This window comes from Rhinolophus sinicus, linkage group LG04, assembly GCF_036562045.2.
Source record: "Rhinolophus sinicus isolate RSC01 linkage group LG04, ASM3656204v1, whole genome shotgun sequence".
Taxonomy (NCBI): Eukaryota; Metazoa; Chordata; class Mammalia; order Chiroptera; family Rhinolophidae; genus Rhinolophus; species Rhinolophus sinicus.
This window is the reverse complement of record NC_133754.1, coordinates 65034512-65052681: the sequence shown is the minus strand read 5'-3', so window position 1 is coordinate 65052681 and position 18170 is coordinate 65034512. Positions and strand designations below refer to the sequence as shown.

General features: G+C 36.4%; 1 protein-coding gene across 10 annotated transcripts in view; it reads left to right on the top strand.

The window, feature by feature from the left end:
- Positions 1-18170, top strand: part of NRG1 (neuregulin 1) — a 977086-nt gene that overhangs the window by 772074 nt on the left and 186842 nt on the right. The gene's annotated exons all lie outside the window — the stretch shown is intronic.

Sequence of the window (18170 nt, the reverse complement as noted above, 5' to 3'; positions counted from 1 at the left end):
GGTAGCGCGGGTCGGCGCCCTCGGAGGGTCGCAGCGCTCCCAGGCATGGCCTTTGACCAGCATCTCAACTGAGCCCAGCCCAAGAACGGGACCCGGAGTGCGGGAGCGGAGGCTGGTGCGCGCCTGTCCCGCGCCGGGAGGGCTTTGCACGGGCCCCGTCTGCCCTCTAGCGTGAGAAGCGGGAATGGTGCTCCCGTCGGTGTGCCTGACTCGCAAGAACCTGGCGATGAAGAGAGGCCTCAAGAGCGGTTGCGCACGGTGTTTGGGGCAGAGGGGCGGGCTGTGTAGAGTCGCGGAGTGTGCGTATGTTCACCCTGATTCAGTCCTGCGGCGTTAGAAATCGAATCACCTGGGTGAGATTCCCATGTAGGTTAACGAAGCAGATAAAATCTAGTGCAGTGCCAGGAATCAGGTCTGTTCCAAATAAGTTGACAAACTTTCAGCTTAGCGGTTGTGTTTTCAGGTCTTCCTTAATAAATATGATCCATTTATGTTCCCAAGAGGGGCCAAAACGCAAAAGTTTATCTGAATTTTTAAATTCAGTTGTTTACTGGTTATATAATATAATGAAATGGAAGTTGAGGCTTTCTAGAGACAAATCTTGTATTTGATAATCAACAGGAAAATGAATGACAGTTTCACCTTAGATTTCCCTAAGAAGAGCTGATGCTTTTGGCATTGTCTTGGACAGAGGAGGCCTCCCAAATAAATAGTTGTTTGTGAGTGAATGAGTTCGGAGAATGCTTTAAAAAGGAGAGAAAGTATCAAATATATGGTGATGGAAGGAGAACTGACTCTGGGTGATGAACACACAATGGGATTTATAGATGATGTAATACAGAATTGTACACCTGAAATCTATGTAATTTTACTAACAATTGTCACCCCAATAAATTTAAAAAAAAGAGAGAAAGAGGGAGCGTATAAGGGCTTTTTTTTTTTTTCCCACGACTCACTTAAAGAATCCCTCAGCACTTTTTACACAGCACTTCTGAAGAATTAATTGAGTAGCACTTGGTAATACTGTGGCTGAAGAAGATAAGCAGAAGTATCTGCCTGTTCCTTGCAGGAAGAAAACAAAATTTGCCTAGTCTTCTTACTGGCATCACTGATAGCATTTCAGAACCTGGCTTGTTGGCAAAGACGTTATTAAGCCGGCTTTCAGCAAAACAGAAATTGAACAGAGAGTAATTGGCTACTGACCATTCCTGAGCATGTTTCTATAATAAGATACTGCTGATCAGATTCTCCTAATTACCTTTCATTAACCCTCATGAGGGTATACTGAAATTTTTCTTACTTTTACCCTATGTTTTAGAGACACCATAGAGCATTTTATTCTACAAGGTATGAAATGGGGAGCTGAATAAGCAACCGCCCTAAGTGACTACCTCTGTTGTCCTTTTGAAGGTCATCACAGTAAATTAAAGAGACCTTAGACCTTAACCAAAACTGTAAAGTTGTAAAGAGTTATTTGTGGGGCCCTGTAGGTGTTCTCCTGTCCTGCTGGTAATACTCTGCCTTCAGAAGTTTCTATGGTCCTCTGTAGATGGTCTGATGAATGAAGGAAGGGGCAGTGGTTTGGAGTAGCATCTCTTTCAGGTAATACCTTTGCATTTTGTTAAGAGTTCTTGGCAGCAATGCCTTAACACAGACATTTGCAGGTTAGCAGGTAGTTCCGTGGGAGAGAGACTTAAGAGCAGCCAGGCATTTCTATGGCCTGCAGATCATATCTCCTACGTAGGTAGGCAGCTGTGTTGTGACTACCTGATGTTCTCTGTTGACATGGTTTTGAGAGCTTCTTGGTGGCTCTCTCTCATTCTGCTTTCCTGTCTCACAGCTGTGATTCTCTCTCAACCAGATAGATCAGCATTCTATTTACGTGACATACTCTGTACTATCTCTCAGAAAAATTGGGGTGAAAGTGGCTCTAGTTAGTTTTTAGTATATATGTCTCTCTTTTCAATTATGTCAGTGTCTTCTTTAGGGAGGAAATTTTACCCCATCCAGGCACCTTGTGCTTGTTAAGCTATATAAACCATATAAGAATGTTTATTCTTCATTTGATTCGAAAAGGAAGGTCAACTTGAAAATAGCTTTATATAAAAGCACAAGGCATTAAATAAGATTGCTTTGTGTTTCTCTCCTTGTCATTTTCCTTATAATGGTAAGTGCCAATGTACTTTTCCTTACCTTAGGAAAAGAAATAACTGATGGCCATAATGGTTTGTGGGAGAAACCCACACCTCGTTTTCACCTTTGTTTGCACTCTTTAGTTCTCAGGCAGCCTCAAAAGAACCATATCTAGATGCCATAACTGTAGCATTGCCACTTGTTGTGCCAGCCCAAATTAGGATTTATGAGGACACCTATCTCTTGACTAGTTCCTGGGTTAGTACCTTTCAATCCCAAATTTCACCCCTTTCTTAAAACAGCCACTGAAACTTAGTCTTAGTTGATACATATGCAACAGCCGAGCCTCTCTTTGGATGTTACAACATTACTTCATGGCAGTCGGGGGAGATATAATGCTGCGAGAACTCCAGCTCTCAGCCCTGCTGTGTGCTGTATTATATGCAGAGGCATAAACACATCTGTTGGAGGGAAATTTTCAGGGGAACAAGGCTTCTTTAACTTTCATGTGCCATGTGTGACTGATATGTGATACATACATGGCTATATTTCATAGCATCTGCATTTTTATACAATTAACTGAATATTGAATTGCACACTATTAGAGCTGCAGATGTTCAACAGAATTATCTATTCCAAAATAATGGCTCTAATAGGTCCCAAGCCTTTGGAGTCATTGATTCCTCTTCTTTGCTCGAAATAAGCAACCTCAGCATAATCCTGGGCTTTGTAACACAGATCCATGTACCAAGGGTCCTGTAACATCCAGGGCCTCCAGCGCTGGACCTCCCATATTCCATCCAGGCTCATATTGATTCAGCTCCTATTGAAGCCTAAATTACAAAACCAGAGCTTCTGTTTTTGTTTTTGTTTTGTTTGTTTTTTCTTTTTCTTTTTGGTATTTGGCTTTAAGCTTCTTTTATGAATCTTTGTTTGCTGATGTTGTTCTTTTGTTAAATCACTGTAAAGGATTTTTTTATTTTTTCTGTTTTAAATGACCTGGAACAAATTCATTATCAAGCCTCGCCAAGTTCTAGAACTGTTTGTTGGGCCTCCTTTCACTCCTGGCAGAAGGGGCATTTGTGAGTACAAGTCATGGAAAACTCGAGAAACTCAGTGTCCCAAATGGGTTGAAGCAGCGCCCTGTGCTCCCCATGACATCACCTACCTGTTTCATTAACTAAGTGGCTCCCCAGGCTGAAGTGCTTGTAAACATTCTTGGATATGAAGTGTCCTGTCACTACCAGGGCAGTGTGTGTTTACAGAACGAGAGGAATGTCCAGTGATCTGTTTCAACCTGGTTCCTTGTAACCACTTAACCTTATGTAATTATTAAAAACATTAAGTGGTATTTATAGAATGAAATGGGATTTATTTTGAAGAATTCTTTTGACGCAGAAAGAGTGGGAGACACGTTGTGTATTATTCTCATATCTGCAAAATGATCAAATGATAGTGATGGAAGAATGGGGAGAAAAACAATATATATGTAATCAGAAAATACTGAATCAGTGTGAGAACAGTGACCACCTCACTACAGGCCAGGCATCAGGCCGAACACTCAGATTTACTAATAAGGGAGCTACTGTGTATCAGATATCTTACCGTGTTCCAGGCATTATAACAGATGCTTTGTGTATTTTTTTAAGAGTTTATGCTTTTTATTCTTTAAATTAGAAAAATAGGTTTTCTCCTCCACTTGCTACACCTTCTTTTGTTGTCTGCGAAAGATATGTTTCTTTTCCTACCATCAATTATGTGAGTTTCCTTGATTCTTCTTTATAATAATATTTTCACACACATCTTGTATTTTGACTTTAATTATCCTGTTTTATAGATGCAGGAGCTGAAATATTATGTAACCTTCATATGAAAAAGGGCAATGGTAAATGCCTTTCATTCTTTTTTGCTTTTTTCAATTACAGTTGGCACACTTTGTGTGTTTCATCACCTGTCCTTTAGGAAGGAAAATGCCTCACTTAGGCAGCAAGAGGAGGAAGCCTAGTACTTAGCTCTCTAGCCAGGTTGCCAGGGTTTAAATCCTAGTTCTGCTGCTCCTCAACTGTAGAGTCATGGGAGGGTTACTTAATCCCCCCATGCCTAAAGTTTCTTATTTGTAAAACTGGGATAACAATGTTATTATTACCATGAAATTCTTATGAGGCTAAAGCAAGTAATCCATGGAAGCATTCTGAACATTGCCCACCATGTAATAAGTGCCCAATACATGTTAGCTTTGTTTATAAAATTACTTTAGTAACAAATTGTCTGTGTTTTTGCAAAGATATTTGATATAATTTTCAAAATTTACCTTTTATGGTAAAAAAATAATCCAAAGCTGGCCTTAGATTAGAGTGAGTATAAATATTAATATCTATTACCTGTAAATATAGAGAAAAGTGGATAAGTATGTCAAATACCATAACTGCGTATATCTGTAATGAAAACAGTCCTGAATTCAGTCTAAATATTGAAAGTAGGGTGAGGTGCAGCATAATTTTATCTCTGGTAAAAAACGTTGAAATTTCAAGCTATGAGAAGATTTTGAAACATGACTCCTTTTCTGGCAACACTGAAGAGTTGATGCTTAAACCTCACTTTATTATATAGAATTCATAATCTTCTCTGTTGGGACTAGTACAAATTGCAGCAATTGAAAAGGAAAGTGGGTATTAACATGCTCTTTGTTATCTTTTTATCAAGTGTAACTGTATATTGCCAGTGAGGTTCATAGAATTGAGTGCAGGTGTTTCTAAATCTAAACAAAATAATGAATATAATAAATCCACATTTCTTACTATTTTCTTTCCTCCCCCTTCTCACTAGAATAGCTTATATGTAGGTTTTAAGGTTCTGGGAGTATGATTCTTACCCAATCAGTGTTCTATTAACATTCTCCAAGTAGTGTGTTAAATTTGACTTTAACAGTTCTGAGAGTTTATCGTTCTGTTATGACAGAAGAAAACAAATCAAGTGTCAATATTTTGGGTGAGTGATTTTATTTGCTCAAAGAAGCAAATTAAACGGACTTCTAATATTTTAGTTAATCCTAGCGCTCTCCTTTTGACAAAGAGAAACAACAAAATATTAAATCAGATAGTATTAGCTTAAAAATGAATTTGTGTTATCCAGAGGAAAATAATATCTGTTAAATATGCTATTAGGTATTACATACATAAAATGAAATTTCACCAAAGGAACAAGTGATATTTTGAATTCACCCTAATCCTACACAGGTCTGCACGTGTGTGTGTCCTTGCATGAGTTTTAATGGATTAACAAAAGGAAAGCTACCAAAATGCCAATAGATGTCAGTGTTTGTTGTTTAGAAAAAGTGAGATGTCTGAAAAAGAAAAAAAGACAGCCTTATTCTCTGTTTTAATAAACTTAAAGCAGACTGCTTTTAAAAATTTGATAATTAATAATACCCTGTATAATCTTGCTTACTGATATTTTGTTAATGAAAGTATCATGTTTTCACATCCCTTTTCTTTTAAATACCAAAAAGATTTAGTATTTAAACCTGCAATAAATTCCCCCAAAGAATTCAGAATGTAGGCTAATCGGTACATTTCTTCTTTTTAATTAAGAAACAGTTACTTGAGAATGTTGTTACACCTTGGATTTATTTTGCATTTTTAAACTAGAAATTAATTATGCATGTTTCTCATGTCACCTCGATTAAGATTGAACAAGTGCATTTTTGAGTCCAAGTGAGATCTGTGGAAGGCCAGAGATGATCCGATTTCTCTGCTTTCTTCCTCTTACCAGTGTCACCTTTCTCCGTCCTCCAGAGGGTGCTCCAAGAGCATCACACTGCTATTCCCCAAAGTGACTCCTTTTCTAGTTTTTTCTTAAGTTCGATATTCTGAGCAATCTGTGGAGAAGTAGAGGGTCTGGATTTCATGAGTTAGCTGCTTCAACAGGTGTTTGTTTTCCAGCTTGACCAAATAGCCCGAATTCACTTAGAGTTCTGAATCAGAACATTCTGAAACATTATTCTGATAATGACGATGTGCTTGTCAATTTGCAAGGGAACATCTGTGAGATTAATTTTAACCAACAACTCTCCCCCAGAGAATCAAGCATCTTATAAGCACCTTTCTGTTGCCTCTTACAGCAATTCCTTTGGAATAAGTGCAGGCAGTCCCCACAAAGAGATTTAGTTACATTTAAGTTACACTATGGCATTGCCAAATTATATGTGAAAGCATGAAAATTAAACCAAGGGTCTTTACTAACATGTTTGTTTTCATTTCTTCACACTATATCCTCAACCCCTGGCTGAAATATTTTAGAATCTACATTTGATCGAGTTATACATTTTTGAAAATGTGTTTGAATAACTAATTCTTTTGGGTCATGGGCTAATATTGTAATATTGTCACATGGCCCCTGTTATTGGCTCATGATTTATTCCACTCTGCACTTGTCATCTTCACCGTGACTTCCATTATATTACTCCCCTTCTCCTTTGAAAGTGCAATAATGTTCACATTGTTTTGGTCCAAGAAAGGTATTATTGATGGGAAGTAAGTAGCCTTTGCTCTGCCACAGTGTCCCAAACCTTTCATTTCACAGCTTCAATAGGCAGGCAGCTGGCTCCTCTGGGCAGCTGTTGAGTTTCAGTTTCAATGATGTGAGAGTCAGGGAATGTTTTATTATGTCAAACCATATGAAATTGTCAATTTTTTTTAGGTCATACATGACTGAATATTGTCAACGTCATATAGTTTAATATTTGGACTCTAGTACTTTGGACAAAGTACTTAGTACTTTGATTTTATACTTTACATGTTATTTTAAATAATATACTAATGACAACTTTGAAAAACTTCTTATAAGTTTGGGGAATTAAATGAGGTTAAAGTAATATGTAAAAGGAATGTGAGCTAGGAAATCATTGAGCTGGTGGCATTTTCTCCAATAAATAGATCAGGTCATATGATACCCATATAAAATGAATTCAGCATAAAGTTAGAGTGCCAAGGCAACTCGTGTTTTCCCTTGGAGAGAAATGTAGTACATTTGTACCACAAAAATATAACTTTTATTTTTATTGGACTTGTTAGCAAACTTTTACCATGCTTTATCTTACTCACCATATTTCTAGAGTTTATTACAGAGATTCGAGTAGAAAATAATGATGGTTGGTGAGTAATCCTAGCTTTACTTTATAGAATAATATTTAAGAAAATATTTTGTCAATTTCACAGTACTACATATACTCAATTTTTCTAGTAGTTTTAATGTGTGAATTTTATTGTCAAGTGAAAATGCATCTCATCTTGAATGGCCTATATTACTTTATAAATAAGGTTAAAATTTAGATAAAGCCAGTTTTTAAAGGGTACGTATTTGTGCTTGTGATTGTAACTCATTTGTTTGTTGCATATAATCTCATAATTGTAGAGACAAATTGTATTTTTAAAGGATATGGCAGTCTCCTTAGCTATTCCATAATGAATCTAAAACCAATCTTTAAAAGGAAATGTCTAGATTCCAATTTGGAATTTTTTTTTCAAAATAAAAACATTTATAAGTATAGTGAAATGTTTTGAATACTGAATGTCTTGAATTTAAGTACTCCAAATTTGAAAGGTGAAATTCCTACACATTTTATGATTTTTCAAAAAATGCATTTCAACCTTATGATAAGGCAAAATTTGAATATCAATTACACATAGAAATGTTTCTCTATTAAAGTCCTGAAGTTTTACAACTTAGAGTTTTGGATCTAAGCTGTTTAGTATGTCATTTATTAAGAAATTTCATTTGTATATAATAGGAAACCATACATGTGAACTGATAAGAAATGCATCCAAAATCAAAGAATAAATGAAGGAGATAGTCAGCAGGCATTTAAAAGAAAACTAATGCTCATGACAAGAGAGCTTTCTTTTATAGAAACAAATACATACGTTGCCATTTAACGTTTAGAAATATGTACTTTGTGAATCAAATGTTCCTTATATTCTTAAGCTTATCAGGATGTAGAAAAAGTTTCTAATTGTGTCTGAATGTATCTCTTCTCCCCTCTTCCCCTCTTATTCCTTGGACTTTCTGCCATATTGGAGGACAATTAGAGTTGTAACTTGCCCTAATAGTCGTTTATGTTACTAAACTAGGCTGTAGGACAAGGGAAGTCATTTTGGACACAGCACAATGAATGTATAATGTGAATATTTGAATTATGTTTAACAAGAGTTAATATATGAAATTTTTTTTTTTCTATGGACCTTCCCATCCCTGCCCAAACCTTTGAAAGTTTACTTTCCACTTATGAGTTTATACTATTTTAATGGTTATGGCTGTTTAAATGAAAGGGTTGTTTTGTGTTTGTTTTATATATTAATGTAATAAATGAGTATATAGTAGGAAGACTTTTTTGAATGGGAGCAAACGTTATATCCATTTGTGACCTCAGTTAGGGTCGATCTAAGATTAAAACATGCACATATGTAGTCAGCACTTCAGTGAAACTCAAATGAACATTTTCAATCATCATTCTGATGATTCTAAGTTTCAATGGGGTATTTATGCTAAATAGCATATTTTTATTCCTCTCCAAACCCACTGGAGTGAAGGAAATACAAAATGTGGATGACATTTTGAATCTCCATCTACTTATTCCACAAAGGATGGCATGAAACAAAATCCCCCCAAAAAAGACATCCCTGGACTTGAGACCCCCTGGGTGTGGCCTCACTCCTGACACCTTTGATCCAACCTTCTCCACCCCAGTAATATCCTGACTTTCATCATTTTAGAACTGAATAGTATTTTCCTTCTTCCCAAATCTGGCCTATTCACCTTAAAAATAAAAGTTCCTTTTCTGAATGGCATCACTATAAAGAAAAAATCAGCTCTGTTCTTTCTGAACTAACAGGCCAAATCTGAATTATTGTGTTGGAATATAATGTAATTCTGAACATATCAGCATGAAACATTTGATTTTTAGCAACACCACGTCGAGGTTTCTGGGACCCATGAGTCGTGGCCTGGCTTAGCAACTGCTGTTCATCCCAAGGGAGGGAGGGACTGGTTTTAGTTCCATCAGACCAGTGGTGGAGAGGCAAGATACTAGCTCTGTCCTCTGAAGGCAAGATGTGAGCCTTGGCCGCACCACCTCCCACTGGTGTAACTCTGACAGTGACAAAAACTCTTCAAGCCTCAGTTTCCACATGTATACATGGTAGAAAATAATACTAAGCGATTCATGTGGTCATTCTGAGGATCAGTGTTTTTATTGTGCTGAGCACAGAGTGAGGACTAAATGATCGGTTTTATTGGGTTTAAATGTTAATAAAAATCTACGCATTTTATTCAGTGTTTATTCATCTAATAGTATCTTTTCACTACATATGTCTCCATCGGTATTGTCTGAATTTTAATCCCTCAGAAGATAACTTTATAAATCCTGTGCATCTTTTCAGAGGTTCTTTGTAAATTATCTTGTTACTAATATACATCAAATTTATTTGGAGTAGATTCTATAGCTTTGGATCATTGATGCGAGTTGGATGCCAGATATGTAACACCTTCATAACAAGGTCAGCTGGACATTTTTAATCTGAGGTTTAGCTTGAACTTTGACCTATAGATAAACTCATTTTGGAAGAATGGAGCAACGCTAGTGGTGATGTTTTAACAGATTGACACAATAACAGGGTATGTGCACTTTTATTTTAAATAACAGACACACACATACACACACACATCCTTAATCTTTTAAAATATACCAATTAGTTCTTTAGATGTAATTTTTCCATCCCTTAATCTCCCATTTCTTAATGGTCAAGGGTAACTTTGTATTGTAGTGCCTAGTAGAGTACTTTACATACAGATATTTACAGAATGAGTGAGAATCATGTTTCTCTATACATTTGTTGACTGTTTTGTTTCCTGAGCTACAAGGATAGATAATTGTAGTTTATGAATTGATTTAATTGGAGTATTCTCCAACTGTATTGTGAGGTATCGTAAGTTCATTGACAAAAATTTTCATTTGTATGTTAAGTAGATGTTATTTTGTGTATGTATATCAAACCTGCTTTTGTATTCTTCTGGTGTATTCTCTTTACTCTGCCAACAGAATGACAGTATTTGTATTAGGCACAGTATTTTATTGTTTAAAATTATAGTTGTTTATAAATAAATTAAAAAAGGGAGCCTGCTTTTAAGCCCTTGAGATGGTTGATTTTTATAGGCAGTTATAATAGCAGTAATATTGAAAATTATTGTCACCTATTTCTGAGAAAAATATTGAAGGCTGCTATATTGCACCCAGAAGAATTAGTTGGAATACAGAAAATAGGTGGTGATTGTAATTTGTTTTAGTGAGGTCACCTTGCTCTATACTTGGAATCTTCCCTGGGGGGCAGGGGAGGGAACTGCTCATGCATTATCCATTTTGGGAAAGAGTTATACATACAGGAATTATGGAAATGAGATGTTGGACTTGTCAAGAGAAAACCAATTATTTGAATACTGAGTTGAATGGAAAATGAAATACATAATTTTCCATATATTAAATTGAATAGAAATGGGGACTTATGTCTTAAGGTTTTTTTTGTTTTGTTTTGTTTTTCACATGTTGATTATATTGTGTGTTCTCCGTGGCCCTTAACCTCACAGGAAAGAAAAATGTCGGTGGAAATAATTATTTTTTATATGTTGATACTTGGAAAGCAAAATTAGAGTTTTAAATGTATATTTTACTTACACCTTTTCAAAAAGGACTGTGATCCACTTTTAAAAAGGCAGGTAAGAGAGTCATGTGTTATCTTTTCTCAGGAATTAACAGAAACTAAGGGACCAGGATATAGAGTATAGCCTCGGAGACTCCCCAGATTCGCTCTCCTCTCAGCTCAAACAGAATAAATATTCACAGAACCTAAAAAGCTCAGTGAAAGCCCCACATCTGAATTTGGTGACTGTGGTCATACTCTTTAAGGTAAAGCCATATGCCTGTGTTTCCCTGCCCCTCCACTGAAGGGAGGCTTTGTTCATTCTACCTCTTGAAATGGGGATGAGAAGGCAGGATGCAGCCATCTGGCTGCTTTGTCCTGAGCACACCAGTATGGGACTAAAACTCCCTGGATCCAGAGGTGTCCTGGCACCTGTCTGATGGGGACCTGCACCTAGATGAGCCTCTTTGGGAAACCTTTAAGGCTCCTCCACATCTGACATGACAGGATTCCATGAGCGAGGTAGCTAGGAAAGGTGCGAGTTTTGTCATTTTCAATACGTGATTTTATAAATTTACTGCTGACCTGAACACAGATGCCCTTTTGCGATTCGTTTCTGTGAAACTCATCGGCAGCTGGACGGCACAGCTCCTGAATTATCCTGTTGCTCTTGAGCAAAATAAGTCACAACTGTATCTAGAGAACAATTTATTCACCCCACCAAATGGTCTTACAAGTCTCACCTTAACTCACAGAGAGTAGTAACGCTTTGGAAGATTCAGTGTTTGGCTGGTATTAGTATGTCAACTCACTATAAAATATAAAAAATGTTCCCCACTCGGAACTTTTAAGAATGTAGTTTGTGATGATGAATACAACAGTGCTTTATTGAAAACTCCCTTGACAAATTAAGCAAATAATGGACATCCTTCGAATTGCCATGTTTCGTGGTACATTTGTAACTAAAAGCCTCTTCTTTAAGTAATGACTGATGGTTTCATGGAAAAAGTCACTCTATTTCTGGCCACTTGAGGAAATAAGAAATGGGAAATGATATATATACATAGGGTTCTAAGTACTAAATTTACACATTGCCGGAATATGTGGTTATGTTTCCAGACTTTCAGTTTAATTATTTTTAAAAAAGTATTAACAAATAATAATACTTAAAACTGACTAGCGCTACATTGTAAATGGTCAGATATATTTAATTTTTATAGGATTGCTTTTGTGATCGCTAGTCTCTAATATTTCAGGAGTTGGTATAAATGCTGAGCCGTTAAACTGTAAGGATATCAACACATGTGTGTCAATAAATAGCTAGCTTTCTATGTTCTATCACCTTATTTTCTATAATAGAGAAAATATACTTTGAATATTTTATTTCTCTGAGTGTTTTATTATCTTTGAATGCTTTATTGATTGATTGATTTTTGACTTATCCTTTTGTTTTTGTCGACGGGACAAATGTCAAAACAATCTCAATAATATTTTAAGCATTTTATTGTGTCACTTACATATTTTAATTTTGTCCTCACCCTGAGGAATTTTTAATGGCGTGGTTATAGATGCAGATTTTAGCATTTCACATCTTTACACTGTAAACTCCACAAGTCATGATTGTCTTGTGCTTTATTGTAAAACCAGGGGCCAGCACTGTGCTGGGAACATAATCCTTGCTCTTAAGAACTTATGTAATATTTGAATGAATGAGGGAGTATTGCTAATTTGCTTAAAACAGTGGGAGTTCATGGGTGGCAGTTTAGTTATTATGTTACTATCAGTTAGTATTTAGTTATTAGGTTACTATCATATTGCACTATGAATGCAAATCACCAGTGTCAGTGATTCATGGATCCGTTCCTAAATTGACCATTCATTATTTTTCTGGATTACATTTGCACAATTTATCTTAAAGCTCTCAGTAAGTAATAATCTGCTTCATTATTCAGACCAATGATTAGGAGTTAGAGGTTTGCTCAATCTGCAATTCTTGCTAACCCTAAAATGTTTTTATTATGTTTTCTCTTGCGTACATAGAGGTAGTTCCGAAACTAACTATGCTGATGCAGTTTAAGGAGTTAATATTTGTAAATATTTAGACCATTGCCTGGAACATAGTGTTTGCCATGTTAAGTTTGTTATGTAAATAAATAATAACTGTTTCTAGTAAATAATGAAACTAATCTTAATATTAGTACTGCCTAAAATGTTTGCTCTTAAATACAAGTACAGTCCTGGGAAAAATCATAGAATGTTAGAACTGGAAAGATTATTGCAGAGGTCATGTGCTCGAATCACATCTTTTTAGATGGAAGAAAACCACAGGTCCGACAAAAGCATCAGTACTAGCACTAGAACCCGGACACCCAGAATTCAGGGTAGGAATTTTAATTACTATGATGTTACACCTTCAAATCTAGGATTGGCACTGAGTGTGAATTTAACTTTTCTTTTATAGGGCTTTGGGTATTATTATGCTTCCAGGTAAGAGAGATGTATTTCTGTTCCATCAAATAGCAGCTTAGCATACATCATTGATATGATTTTAATTATTTTGAGGGTTGCAGTACATTTAAAGAAACCTTTATATCTATTTGTTCCTTGTCATGGTATCTTGTATCCAAGTGGGTTCAATAAATATTGACTGACAAGATGACTATTAATATAAATAGTTCTAATGTTATAACATGGACGAGGATGGTGATGGGTGTGTGTGTGTGTCTGTGTGTGTGAGAGAGAGAGAGGCAGAGAGAGAGAGAGAGAGAAAGAGGGATAGAGAGAGAGAGAGAGAATTCATGTATTCATTTATGGTATGGGGTTATGCTGTCTCAGTGCTCTGAAACTTTATTAGCACTGACACCTTGATGCAAGAGGCCCTAATAACAAGACAGATCTCTGTGGGCTCTCTGGATACTCTTTGTAGAAAAATGATGTACATGCACAAGAGTCATGAACACTTGTGCCTGGCAGCTGCTCTGAGCCCACCACGTCACGCACTTGCACCTGGGAGCCACTGACCAGTCACTGATCACAGTGACATTTTATCACTAACAGCTTGAATTATCTTTGACCCAGAGACCTAGGGGTCAAAGGCCTCTTGGTCCATTACTGAATTTCTAGAGTGGTAGTTGAATTTGCATTAGGAGATTTATTTAAATTCATTTATTTACTATTTTCATCAGGGGGAGGGGCAAGGAGGGAAGTAGGAGGAATGGGAGATGCAATTGTTACCCCCCCCCATAGGATTATTATTTAGTTCAGACCTTTATTTGTAGGATTTTGCTAGTATACTAAAAGAAAGGAAGGTCCTGAGACTCAGCACATTGTGGCTTTTGTCTGGGCCTCACATGGAGTGTCCTAAAGGTTACCTGGGAACCTTCAAACTGGAGCTTCACAGAAGAATGACACTCTGCAGGGAGGAACTTTGTCTTGAGAAAAAAGCAGCTCTTTTGAGGGTGGTAGAAACTCATAAAATTTGCTGATTCATATTCAACTGGCCCCATCAATGAGGGACTTTAATGGTAACTAGAAAGAGACTGAAGAGTTCATTTGAAACCCATCCAAGGAGCTGGGATAACACAACTGCTGATTCCCAGCCAGTCATGGATCAAAAGGCTCTGCTGGGTCTAACCAGGAAGCACTCTTATAAAAATGTATAATAAGCAGCCATCTCTTTGGAGGAAGAGGGAAGCAGCAGCCTGGGTGAAGGAGCACCAATGTGCTAGCGTGGAAAGGGCACTGCTCAGGCCAGCTGGAGGGAGGGAGGGAGGGAGGGAGGGAGGGAGGGAGGAGGGAGAAAAATGGGGGAGTGGTGCACTACGTTCACATGGTTATGGCCATCATTTAAAATGTCTAGGATTTATATCCTCATCTAATAATTAAGAAGATTGATTTCGATGAGGTGTAAAAATTTCAGATGTAAAAGAAAACAATGATTCAGAGTCTGCATTTTATTAGTCAGTGGTCTCCACAAGGCTGCCCTGCAAAATTTTGTGTAATGCTTTCATGGTACACTTTCACTCAGAGTCTTTCGTAGTGAATGCTTTTCCAGAAATCCTAAGGTATTTGAAAAACAGTAGTCATGTAATGTCCAGGCAAATAACAGATTGGTTTTATGGAGGAAACCGTTTATCTTTCATAGAATAATTTTTGTTGGGTCAGCTAGTAATGTGGTTAATTTATCGTGGCAAGAAGATTTGATTAGGTCTGTGAATTATTTAGTGAGAATATAGAACATGATAATAAATATATTTATAAATTACTAATACAGAAAATGTTTATATGAAATTTCCAATAGAAACTGGCTACTAGCTATGAATTGTGAGCTCTCAGATACCCTTAATTTAGTTGTTCCTAAAAGCATTTGATACAGTTAGAGTTATGAGATTTAACCTCTACTGAGGACCAGAAGTATGTGAAACAGTAAAAAATAGAGACTAGACAGAGCCTTTGGGAAATTTTTAACATGTATGCTTTAAAAATTATAAAATTGTATAATTTTTTCTCAGTGTTTTATGTTCTTTAGATTTAATTTTCGTTCTTCTCCATCCTTAATTTCTATATAAAGTATCTCATTTTATTTTTTGATGCAGGTTTTGTTTATTTTCTAGAAATGATCTCCGACATTAAAATTCTCAAGAAGTTTTTTAACCTTGTTGATCAGCTTAATGGAAGGATAATAATATTATGTTAGTCTATGATATCATATTATTTTTTCTCTGTAGTAACTGAATTTTCATCGAGCTATTCATTCAAAGAATTCTTCTTAAACTTCCCATTACTAAGATCCCCAAATTTATTCTCTTTATAAAGCAAATATTTTATTAGGAAAGCAGCAGATTGCTTTTTAGGTGAAGTGGATTAAGCTGCTGTGATTGTTATTGTGAGCGTGTACAATAAGTCATTTTGATTGCCTTTTTAACATCAAAATCACCTAATCCCACGCACAGAAACATAAAATGCTCTTTTGCATTTCACAGCCATAATTAAAGATTTATTGATAAGCTATAAAGTATAAATCAAAGATCTGAGAAGTGTATAAAAGAAAAACTTTATTTCTCAAAAACTTCATGTAAAAGAAAAAATACTGAGCAAGCATCAGGTGCTTCGTTGGTGGCCTAGAGATATATTTAAGTATACCATCTAGAGGTCCATTTATTACCAGGAAAGAATCAATTCCACTTATTCTTCTCTTTTGCTGTGGCATAGTTCCAGGAAGGTATTTTAATTGATTGGTGGGAAGATTTTAACTCAGACAAAACTTATAAGCCAAGCACCATTATTTCTAGTACAGTGGCTTTACCACATTATTGGGTAATAAAGCTAAAAGCTGCCAAAGGTTTAGAATTATTTTCAGAAATTTACAGCCTCTTTGTTCCCATTACCTTGAGAAAGAGTTCAGAGAATGGGCTTAATCAGCATCAATTATAGTATTAGATAAAATATACAGTTGAGTCTAAAACCAAGATGCAGCTAGTGGTAAGTACACTTTAATCAGTCAAGAGCTGTTGAGAAGTTAGTTGTCGTTCTAACTGCCACTCCTTTGAAGGTAATCTGCCTTTCTTCTCTGATGCCTTTAAGATTTTGTTTTCTTTTATTCTTTTCCAGTTTCAGTCTGATGTACTTAGGTGTGGATTCCTTTATATTTATCCTGCTCGGTATTCATTGGGCTTCTTGAACCTACACATTCGCTTTATTCTGGGAAATTCTCACACATATCTGTTCTATCCTATTTCCTCTACCCCATTCTCTTCCCTCCTTCTGGAATGTTAATTAAAGATACGTTGGGCCGGGCATCATTTTAGATCTTGCTCCCTAGTATATGTTGTCAGTTTAACTCAAATAAACTCATAAAAATTCTATATGATGTTTTTTACACTGACAAATATTTATTGATTACTTATGGTGTGTCAGGTTCTGGGAACTGGGAATCTAGCAGTGAGCCAGTGCCCTCCTAGAGCTTATTACATTCTGGCTGAGACAGGCAATAAACTAGGGAGTAAAAAGGTATGTTGGACCTTCTTGCTCTAATCACAAGTTTCTTTACCTCTCTTTCAAAGTTCCCATCATTTGTCTCACTCTGCTGCTACATTTCTTCAGATCTGTCTTCCACTTCACTCATTATCTCTTCTGCTGTGAACGGTCTGATGCCAAGACCATCCATTAACTTTTTCATTTCATTTTTTTTTTTTTCATTTATAGAAGTTTTATTTGGTCTCTTTCCAAATATTCTGTGTTGCAGTTTATATTTTCCTGCTCCCTGAAGACATTTTCACGTTCGTTATTTCTTTTAACAGAGTGAGCATACTTGTTTTGTAATCTGTGCATGCTGATTCTCAGTCAATACCTTGTTTCTTTCTATGCTTGGTTGTCTCTAACTTTGTGCTGATTCTTGCACAGGAAAAATAATCTGTGGCATTTCTCAAGGTATAGGATGAAAGTACATGCTTGCCTGCCAAGAAGGTTTGTGTTTGTTCCTGCTTGATACATGGGACCTTACCAAGTTCATAGCCTGAAGTTCCAAGACCTATCACTCTGCTTGCCTGGGCTTTAAGTGTTTTCCCTTTCTGCTTCAGTCAGGGTCAAGACAGTGTCCCTAGTTCTCTGGGGTTGGAGGAGGGTTAGTTTTGTTCGGTTACTTGTGAGTGTAGCTTTTTGGGGTTTTCTATAGGTACAGCCCTTTGGAGTTTCAGCTTAATATGGGGAGGGTCTATTGTAAGAACCCTCACTTTGGGCAAGCCCTGGGCCTTGATTTCTGCATCCTTCTGCAGGAAGGGCAAGTGCCTTTATAGAAAATGTGGTTCAGGTATTTCACTTATATTTATAGGTTCAAGATTTTCCCCAGATTTGTCCTGTAAGTTTCCTATTTTGTGAAATCCTCTTAAAGTAATGTTTATTATATTTAACTCAGCAGTTTTAGTGATTTGCAGTATAAAGTTAATGTATAAAACTTATGCTTTATTACTAGAAGAAGAAGTCATTAACAATAAGAAATTAAAAACTTAGGGCAACGTTAATGCCTCATGAGAGATTTGTTGACATGAGGAGTACTCAAGATAGGGATTTTTAGAAGACAACATTTTGAGTTGACTGGTTTTGTTGACCTTTAGAATCTAAACAAGCTTATATTTGGTCAATTTTGAGTTAAGGGCATTTCTAGGAAATGCCTCAAGTGGAGGTAGGGATAGACTTCCTAAACTAAAGGGTTAGTGGGTCAATCCTGAAAATCTCAATGAAATAAGGAGAAAATGTGTCTCAAGATAAGATGGAACAAAGTGTAAATCTCACTGAATGTAACTGCTGTGGTTACTACCAAGTTTACAAGAGAAAGAGCAAGCCTTTACC